This window comes from Manis pentadactyla, chromosome 2 (genome assembly GCF_030020395.1).
Source record: "Manis pentadactyla isolate mManPen7 chromosome 2, mManPen7.hap1, whole genome shotgun sequence".
Classification (NCBI taxonomy): Eukaryota; Metazoa; Chordata; class Mammalia; order Pholidota; family Manidae; genus Manis; species Manis pentadactyla.
The window spans coordinates 151,239,322-151,249,817 of record NC_080020.1 but is presented as its reverse complement, the minus strand read 5'-3'; the positions used below and the strand labels follow the sequence as shown (position 1 = coordinate 151,249,817).

The window sequence follows — 10,496 nt, the reverse complement described above, 5'->3', positions numbered from 1 at the left end:
TCTGTGCCATCCTGCCTGCACCCAGGCTGACCTTTCGGCGCTCTCTCACTGCTCTCTGCCCTCTGCCCCTGGCTTTCCACCCAAGTTCTCGCCCCAGGGCTCCTCTGCCCCAGTTTGCTTCAGCCCACAGCAATCTCCAGCTCCCGCGCCTGCCTCCTGGCAATCCACTCCCCATTCTGACGCCATGGCCACTCCCCGACTGGCCAATTTATCCTGTCCTGCATTTCTACCTGTGTTCCAAACCCTGTCCTTCTGGGGATGGGAGCTGCAGCGACTGCCCTGCCCTCTCTGTGAGCACTGGGCCTGCCCCGGCCAGGCAGGAACGGCAGCAGTCAGTATTGGACACCTCTCTGTGGCTCTACCTGATGCTGTGTGGGTTGTGGCTGTCTTGACAAGGCTACTGCCAGGAGAGAAAATCAGTTCGAGGCCTGAAAAGCAGCAATCACAACCTTTCGTTGGTAAGCAAGCATAAACACTCTCCTTTGTTATACACTTGCACAATCCCGGAACAAAGAGGCCACTTACAGGCCTTCCAGAGAAGTCAGCACACAGCTAAAGAGGATAGTTAACCTGCTCTGATGGTCGTGGGGGTCTGAGAACATGCTTTAGATGATTCTAGGGCAATAGACATAGTCCTCTAACATAACTGGAGTTACACAAGCTCTAATAATGATACATTTCCTTAAAAACTCAGATTTCAAGGTATAAATAGGTTGCTTTCAGGGGATTAGGAAACAGCTTCCCACCCAGGAGTCTCAAGGGAGGCGTATCTTGGGAGCTTCAGTGTTCTCAAGTGCCACTGTCATTGTCCTGAGGAAAGGGTTCAAAAAAAGATAGGTAGAAATAAGCAATCCATCGGGCCAGCAGTGCCCTGAGCCCTGGGTTGCATGCTGTAGAAAGGGAGATTTACTTTCAGTTGGGGAGATAAGAGGGAACGAGGTAAAACTGAATATTCTTAAATTCTTATGCAAGATTGATGATGAAGGTACTATCCTGTCAAAGGATTTCACTCTGCAATGGAACCAGAGGACAGCAAATGAAAAATCTCATGCATGTGCCCTCAGAAAAACTAAACTTAAACACTGAGAGACTGATTTTCCATAAAATGCCTGATTTACAGAAAACTGATAATATTGGAATTTAAATGATAGGAAGTTGGTCAGGGGTTACCTCACATCAACCTTGGGAAGTTTAGCTTATAGTTTCCAGAGGCACAGACAAGAAATGACCCAGGTTGCGCTGGTCTCACAAAGTAAACTGGATTGAGCTTTGTTTGTGTGGCTGGACTGGTTTTGTCTGCTTGGAGATTTTCAGAACTGGCTTCTGTTTGTTTTTTATTTTAACAGACTAACTGAACTCTCCCTTCTTTACATTCCCTGCCCGTAAATACAACCTACCCCAAACCCTCAACGGCCTTGAGTTTGTGTATCTTGAATTGCAGTTCCTCCACTACTCACAAGTAAACTCATCTTTTTGACAATTTTGAGCTGCCTCAGTTTACCTCTCTCTTTAGGCAGATAGTCTGATATAATTCAATGTCCTTTACATGAGGGCTCAGCAAGACATTCTGCTTCAAACATAGAAAGAAGAAAATTGTTTTATAAAAATTCTAAGACCTTCCCCAGAGGAGGACCATCTGGCCCAGCCAGCTCCCTGCCCATCAGCAGTCCACCGGCAGGCCGCTTCCACAGGGCCCGCGTCCATGTGCCAGGCCTCCCCAGGCCTGGCTGCCACAGCCTGCTCACCTGGCCTTGCCACCCCGCTGCCACAGGTCTGGTGGTTACCTCGTTCCCATCTGGCTTCTCCTTTGCCTTGGCCTGTCTTTGACCCACTTTGTCCTGTTGTGCGGCTAGGGGGCACCTGGCTTCCTCTCCTTCCCTATCCCCCCAGCTCCAGTCTCAGCCTGGGTGTCCTTTGCCCAGGGGAGAACCATAGTGGATGGATTTTTACTTCTGCCTCATCCACCAAAGATTATGGAGAAAAATGTAATGTTTGGACCCCCCAAGTGGCCGGGAGGTGAGCGGGGTGTGTAGTCACTAAAATTTATTCAGGTGTGTCAATAAAAATTATTCAGAACACACCAGACACTGCTGTTTGTTTTGTCCACCTGACGTCAAGATCTAGTTTCTCCACATAGCCTGTCTCCATACCTAAATAAACAGGTTTAAGTCCTATGGCCAGAAATGTCCCCCAGGTGAGCAAGTGTCCCCTTGTAGGCCCATATCTTGGAAGACATAATGGGAGGTGGGGGAATGCCACCTTGCTAGGAAGGGCTCTGGGAGGTAGGGCCAGGAAAGGAAGGAAGGGTCTGGATCCCAAGAAGCCCATCTGGCCCTCTGGAAAGATGTGATTCCTGGCAGAGTCGAACATTCACTGGTCCCTCTGTCTCCCATGCTGGAGAGCTGCTACGAGACCATTTCCTTTGTCTGAGCCTCAGTTGCTTTATTCATAAGACTGGGCTGATGCTTTCTGCCATTCCTTGCTTGAGGGGGATGGGGGTTTCTGAAAGATAAAACAAGACAATGGAGATGATAGCACTACAAAGTTAAAAGCTTTCTATGAGCCTAAAATACCACTGATTATAATTTGCAAAGAGAATTTTGTTTAACTGCCAGACTAGCTTGGTTCTGGTTTGAGCTGAGTATCATAGTTCTTACAGAACAGACCCCCAGCGACTGAACTCCTGGTTTGTGCCAGGCACATAGAGGACCTCATTTAATCAACGCCACAGCTCTGTGACCTGGCTGTCATTATTATCATCATCCCATTTAACCAACGAGGAGACTAGGACACAGAGAGCTTATGAAATTTGCTCAGGGTCCCAGAGCTGCCATGTGACTATGGGTCAGTCATTCGAGAGCCCATGTTGTTCCACCAAGGTCTAGGGTGCGAGTAGAAGCAGCAGCCTTTGGCCTGTGAGTAGATGGGCATTTTTAGCCCGCTAACTACATCAGTGCTCAGGCAAGCCAGAGACCCCTTGCTGTGGGTGCTGTGGGTGCGTGATTCTCCAAATACAATGCCACAGGCAATGAAGGATGCCTGGATTGAGAAAAGCAAAGCTCACTTCACCCATATATCCCCTAAACCCCTGGCACTGAGTATGAACAGTGACCCCCATTTAGAAACATAGGCATCAAGCTTGCTTGGCTGGCATAATCTTGTCAAATCACTTGGTAGCTATTCTGTTTGTGTCACCTTAGATGTTTATTTTTGTTTACAAGCTGGATGCAGTTGTTGGGACAAATTATGTGACAACCCTCACAGGTAAATGACATTTCTCCAGTAATTAAAGGGAATCCGCTGTCATCACCACATTGCAAGGCTTCTCCCTCTGAGCTCCCTTCTTCCTGCCTGAGACGGTTCAGCTACAGAAAGATTCCTCCTTGGCTTCAAATAAAAAAATCAAGTTGATGTTTTACCAAATTTGAAGAGCAACCAGAAAAGAAGGTCAAGTTTTAAAAGAAGCAACATAGGAGAGGATTGTAATTAAATCTGTTCTGGGCTGGGTACAAATGATTCATTTCTAGTTCATAACATTCTGCAAAGCACGTGACCACAGGTATTTTTCTAAATAACCTCAAGTGCTGGTTGAGTTATTCTTTAAATTGCATTCCAGTGACATCTCCTAACTGGTATTTCACTTGGCAGGCACTGTGCCAGCACCACAGCCCAGATTTTCCTGCAGGCAGAGCCTGGCTTTGTTCTGACAGTCCTTTCTGCTTCTTTCCACTTCCACCTGGAAGGCTCACACAGCTACACAGGTTCTGAGAGGGATGTGCTTGGTGCACTCAAAACTGTCCAGCGAAGGCACCTCTGCTCAGGTAGGGGGTCTTCTGGGTGCCCAAGGAACTCTTTTCTCCAAATGATAGCACCAGTGGAATGACACCTCTTCCAGAAAGCTTCCATCACAGCTTTCAACAGACCCCAGGCAGCTGTCTTCTCAAAACCTCCTTCTAACAGCAACAAGCCCTTACCCATCCCATCATTCTCACTCCAGATGATTCCTAAGGAAGCAGTCAGGTCAGCAGAGTGGTGACTCTGCTCTTGGTGTTTCTGGTAGGTCCTGGAATGACAACTTGACCCAATATCAGTATTCTTTATCAATAGGCATTTATTGTCTCACACTTTGGGGGCTAGAATTCCGAGGTGAAGGTGTTGGCAGGGTTGGCTCTTTACAGGGGCCATAAGGGAGAGATCTCTTCCAGGCCTTTCTCCTAGGCTTGTAAATGGTGGTCCTCTTCCCATGCTTCTTCATATCATCCTCCTTCCATGTGTGTCTGTCTCTGTGTTCGAATTTCCCCTTTTGAGTCATACTGGATTAGGATCCACACTGATGACCTCAATGTGACTTGATTATCTCTGTAAAGACCCTGTCTCCATCTAAGGTCACATTCTAAGGTACCAGGGATTAGGGCCCCAACATACCCTTACAGGGACACAGTTTAACCCATAACCCCATGTGGTGGAATACTATGCAGCCAGGACAAAGGGGCTATGTCTGCCTATATTAAGGGTAAAAATCTTCACATATATTATGTGAAAAAGTCAGTCTCTATGCCAGGTCCTCCTGTACACTGTGTGTGTATGTATGTGTGTATGATTGACACTGACAGTTATACCTATAGGTGGGTTTTTTTTTAATTTCTGAGAGGAATTAAGAAAAGTTCACAACAGTTACCCTTCTGAAGAGATATTTGCAGAAGAAAGGAAAAGGACTTTCACTTTTCATTTGTACTTTAAAGACTTCTATTTCTGTATTGTCTGAATCTATGTTAGATAGATAGATGATACAGATACATGTGTGTTTGTGTATATATGTATGTGAATATACACACTATATCACTATATATACACACCTTCCTTATACTTTTCTACAATATATTAACAATGTAAGCTATGTATTGTCTTAAAAGTGTCAGTTTATACATAAGTTCTCAGGATAGGATTTATGTGCCAAGCACAGCCTGCATTCTGTGTATCTGTCTGTACTTGTAAGGTCTTAAAAGGTTGTGTTTGTTCTCACCCAATAAATGGTGCCAAGCATGATGGGTCAGGAAATCCTGTCCTTTCTGGTGTTCTAGAAACAGTGATGGGGAGGAGTGATGGGGATGACGGTGGTGAAGGAAACAATGTTAGTTGTGGTTGGAGGTTGGCTAGAACTGTGTCCTTGAATGATAAAACAAAGGTGTTTTCTTACCTACCAGTGACTCTCAGGCAAGGTCTCAGCCATACCATAGGCTCTTATTCCATTCTTATACCTGTGCTGTTCTGTAGGTATAAGAAAACTGTCCTTGGGAGGAATGAGAAGGTTGGGATTCAGTGCCTCATTTCTACTTTTTAAAGGTTTCTCTTAAGACCAGTTTTTCTTAATCCCTGTTCCAGAAGTAAAGTGAGCCCTAAAGTTCCAAGACATCCATCAAACATTATCAACTCACTTCTCCCCTGTGCACCTAGAATGGTCCTAGGTAGGCACCACTCTCAGGAACACTGAGCAAATGGGCACTCCCATTATGCTCTGTAGAGCTTACTTCTCTTGCAGAACGTGGTTAAAATGATGCCCTAGACTCTGCTGCCTCCGCACAGTGACCCTACCCCATTAAATCAAACATCTGCTTCTAAGAAGGAGCCAGGACTCACTCTGGCCCATGTAACAGATAATAGCCAGGCCAGACCCTCTGGAGGGTTCCAGCCCCATCTGGAAGGCAGGCTCTACCTGGCACACCCACTCGGGGACCTAGAGTCTAGCCTGTGCTGTGTCCGGAACAGTAATGAATTGATAATGTTCAGTGGATGTCTCAGAACCTTAGGGCTTACTTTACTGCTAGAAATGGGATTAAGAAAAACTGGGCTCAAGAGAGGCCTTTAAAAAGTAGAAATGAAGCACTGAATCCCAACCTTCCCGTGCTTCCCAAGGACATTTTTCTTTTGAACTTCAATGTATGTCAAATTTAAAATTCAGCTCCTAAGTGGCACTAGCCACATTTCAGGTGTTCAGCATCCACCATATTGAACAGTACAGATGAGAGCACATTTTAGTGGTCACAGGAAGTCTTACTAGAGAGCCCTGATGATTGTGAGATGCACCCAGAATTATACCTAGAGGGGTCCTCGCTCCGAACTCCATAAATCAACACAGGGAGCACTTGGGATGTCAAAGCCGACACCATGGAATGAGAGCTAAACACAGCTTAATCGATTGCATTAATAACAAATAATTAGAATATAATAAAACTTGAGAATAGATGTGAATGCTCAAAACCGTAAATAGTAAGCAGAGCAGTCAGTCAGCGTTAGCTCCCCATCTCCGGTGGGTTGTGGGCGACCAGCTGCACAGTCCTGGCCTGCTCTCTCCTCCCCCTGCCTTCAGTCCCCAGCCAGGGGATCCTCTTACTCCTCTCCACCGTCACTGGAGCGGCTGATTTTCACACACACTGTAGAGAGTTATCAGTCCCCTCTTTTCCCAGCTTCTCAGAGGTATTTGTCTCTCTCCTTAGCTTGTTAAAGAAATCTGGTAAACATGTTATAGAAGTGTGCACACTCCAGCTCTTTGAAAAAAGTGATCTATCTTTTCCTAATGTTTTTATTATGGCAAAACACATATAACATGAAATTTACCATTTTAACAATGTTTAAGCATACAGTTCAGCGGTATTAAGCACATTCACATTGTTGTATTATCAGCACCATCGTCCATCTGCGGAATTCTTTTCATCTTGCAAAACTCAACTCTGTACCCATGAAATAATTCCCCATTTCCCACCCTAAGCCCCTGGCAAACCCTATTCTACTTTCTGCCTCTATGAACCTGGCTATTGCAGATCCCCCATGTAACTGGAATCATACAGTATTTGTCCTTTGTGCCTGGCTTACTTCACTTAGTGTTCATATTACAGCATATGTCAGAATTTCCTTCCTTTTTTAAGGCTGAGTATTTCATTGTATGTATATAAAAAATAATTTCTAAAAAGTAATAATTTACTTGTGAATTAATGAGTAGACCACAGGAACATAGCAGACCAGAGGCCTCTCTCTACTAGCTGATACCCCCTTTCGCAAAGACCCAGCTCCTTCAGGGGTACATCCAGGGAATTAGACACAGGCAGGAACTGCTCTGGCCCTGGACACAAGCTGACCAAAGCCTGCAGCGAGCTTGGGACCATCTGGAGGGGGCCGTGGCTACATTTCAGGTAAGCCAGGGGCTTTCTCTAGACCTGCCATCCAGGACCCCCATGGGTCCAACCTCAGATGGCTTTCAGTTACTCAAAGTTTATGGATTCCTGCCTTCCTGGAATTTAGGATTATTTTTTTCCTCCACCATGACCTGGAATGCTGGCTGTCACCCCTTCAGGCGAGGATGGTGATTCTGCCAGGGCACTTCCTCACCCGTGCTGCCAACTGCTTCCCTGAGCAGTGGGAGATGCTCTGTGGTCCTGGCATTTTAGTAGGAAGGGATCCAGATCCACTCCTGGGCAGAGCTGTCCCCACCTACTCCCCCAGTCAAAAAGTAGTCAAGGAAATTGAGGGCCCTATGAATTCTTGCTTGACCTGCCCCAAATCCATAATCCACAGCCACCCTGCCTTCCCTCTGCAATGAGCCCACCTTCTACCTGGCCACGAGCCGGAATCACAGGGGTGTGCTTTACCCTCATTCACCTCCCTCCTACAGCCAGTCACCAACCCTGTTAATTCTCCTTCTCCACATCTCATGCTCTACCCTCGTCTCCACCTCCTTTATCACCATTGTCTCCAACTCAAATAGTGGCCACAGCCCCCAGTCCACCCCATGGTTGACCCATTCACTCAACAATAACCAAGTGCCCACTATGAAGCCGGTCTGGGCCATGTCTGGAGGCCTATGAGCAACATGCCTTCTTTCTCTAGAACTGACTCAGACACTGGCCAGTTCCATGGTGAGACAAGAGCTCTAGCAGCGTGAGGGAGGCATGCCTCACCTGGTCTGTGAAGTGGAGGAGGGCTTCCCAGAGGAGGTGACAGCCGAGCTGAGACCAGCTGTATCACTAGAGTTCTCCTGGCAGAGCAAGGTTTAGTGGGCAGGGTGAGAGGAAGGTACCAGCTGAGGAAACAGCCACGGCGAAGGCCCAGAGGCGATCTGGGGCCTGACAGGAGGGGGTGTGTGGATGGTTCACCAGGGCTGGAGCCTGAGCACTGGCACAGAGGCGGCCCACAGGAGGGCAGGACAGGAGGGGCATATCCTGCCACCACACATGAAGATTTTTATTTTGGAAAGATCCCTGTATTCCTTTTCTTGGCCTGCTGTAGCAAAGTATCACAAATGGGGTGACTTTAGACAACAGAAATGTATTCTCTCATAGTCCAAAATAGTCTGAAGTTTCTCATAGTCTCAGAAGTCCAAAGCCAAGTGTCAGCAGATCACCCAGATCCCGAGGGCTCTCTGGAAGCCTTGGCAGCACTCCGTGCTCCATGCACTCCCTGGTGGGGGACTGCAAACCCCTACCTGGGCCCCCATGCCCACACAGCCTCCTCCTGGTCTTCTCCCCACTCTTACCTTATTAGGATACTTGTCACTGGATTTAGGGCCCACCCTCATCCAGGATGACCTCATGTCAATGGTCTCATTGTATCATCAGCGAAGCCCCTTTTCCCAAATGATGCCACGATGACAGATTCCAGGGCACAGCCACATCTTCAGTGGGGGTCACCACTTAACCAACAAACAGCAACACGGGGAAGTCAGCTGCAGGTGGGACCCGGTCCCTCCCCAGCTCATGTCCGTCCAGCAGCCATGACTGCCAGGAAAGAGCTTAAATGTTTTTTCTTGCCTTTCAGGGTCCCTCAGGATCTAGCCCCAGACGTACTCTCTGCTGTAACCTGTCAAGCCCCTTGCAGAGCACTGAATGCCCTCTGCTGTCACAGGCTCTGGGTCTTCTCCTGTGCTCCCCCTCCTGCACCCTGAAATTGGTGTCTCCTTGGGAAACCCCTGGACTTCTCACGCCCTCCAAGTCTGGGTGAGGATGCCTCCAGAGCTCCTAGGGTGCCTGTGACTCCCACTGCCAATCATCTTTTTACTCGTCTGTGTCTGCCATGTCTTACTTATGCTGCTCAGAGAACGAGACATACAACGCCTGTTTGTTGAGCTAATTTATTAAAGTCTGAACCATCCCAGTAACTAAGTAGGTCAGTGTGCTTGTGTCCTTTATGCCTGTGCTTGGGGCTTACCTCTATAAACACCATTTCCATGGGAGGGCTTTGCTGGGCAGTCCTCCCACCTGTGCAGCTGCCTCCTTTCTCCTGGCCTCCCCACCCCTGCCCTTCATTTAAGTCCCAGAATAAGTCCACTGGCTCCACCAGCCCTCTGTGATTTCCCATCGGTAAGATGAGAGGAGGAGCTGGTAAGGCCAGATAACCATGAGAAGGGGAAAAATGAACCTAAAGAGCAAAAAGCAATTTCAATCATCCATTCCAAAACTTTGTATGGTGGGTCTGCCCCATGCTGAGTTGTGAGAACATGAAGGAGACAAAAACATACAGAGGCTGCTTTTGTGCAGTTTATAATCCTGCAGGGGAAGCAGACACTGGCCAAATACGAACAAAGGTGAAATTGCGACTGTGACAAAAAGGACATAGTAGTTCAAGAGGCCGAGAAGGCTTCCCTCTGGAAGTGATGCCTGAGCTCTGAAGGCCGGGTGGGGGTGATGGGGTGAAACACACAGGAAGCGTGTTCTGGGTGGAAGGAACAGCACGTGCAAATGCTCTGAGCCCAGGGCAGCTCCATGGGTGGAAAGGACTCAGAGAAGGCAGTGTGGCTGGCATCCAAGTGGGGAACCTGCTGGAGGGTCAGGGAGGTGGGCAGGCAGCCAGGAGGCCACCGCCATTGTTAAGTGGTTGGGCCCAAATCTTGAGAGCTTTTATTTAGAGTCTGACAGGTAGGGGGCAGGGAAGCATTTTCAGCAAAGGAATGCTTGATTGGGTATATGTTCGCCAAAGCTCACCTGGCTGCTGTTGGGGGAGGAATCAGAGAGACCGAGGCTAGACCTGAGTAAGTGACACTGGCACCTCCCGTGGATGCCGGGTTGAACTGTTATGGTGGCAACAAGCACAGAGTGAGCACTAGGAGCTGAAGAATCATTTAGGGGGTAAAATCACCAGAAACAAGTGACGGACTCGGCACAGAGGGAGGGGAAGTTCTCACTTCTCGTGGCCACAGGTTCCAAACCCGACCTCCAGCCACACTGCCACCATCATGCCTGCTGTCTGTATTTCACTACTTCATACTGATGACCAGGGACTTCTGTTCTACTAGAAACCAGCAGATTGCCCTGTCCTACTAAGGGAGATAATAATACAAAAAGGCATTGAAGGATCATAGGTCATGCGATCACTTCTTTAGAAAAGATCGCAATGGGGACCCAGATGAAGACCGTCTCTCGTATGTTCTATGGGTCAGGATGCTTAAATGCAGGGCTTGGTTACCTCAGTGAGGAGGTCAGAGATGGGGGTAGTTTGGTTCCACAACT

The 10,496-nt window shown here is 47.8% G+C and overlaps 1 long non-coding RNA gene across 1 annotated transcript; it reads left to right on the top strand.

The window, feature by feature from the left end:
• The first annotated feature begins 3,700 nt into the window (after positions 1-3,700).
• On the top strand, positions 3,701-9,204 carry LOC118910363 (uncharacterized). Its single transcript, XR_005023928.2, has 3 exons — positions 3,701-3,821; positions 6,998-7,187; positions 8,809-9,204. It is a non-coding gene; the product is annotated as an uncharacterized LOC118910363 (long non-coding RNA).
• Positions 9,205-10,496: the final 1,292 nt, after the last annotated feature.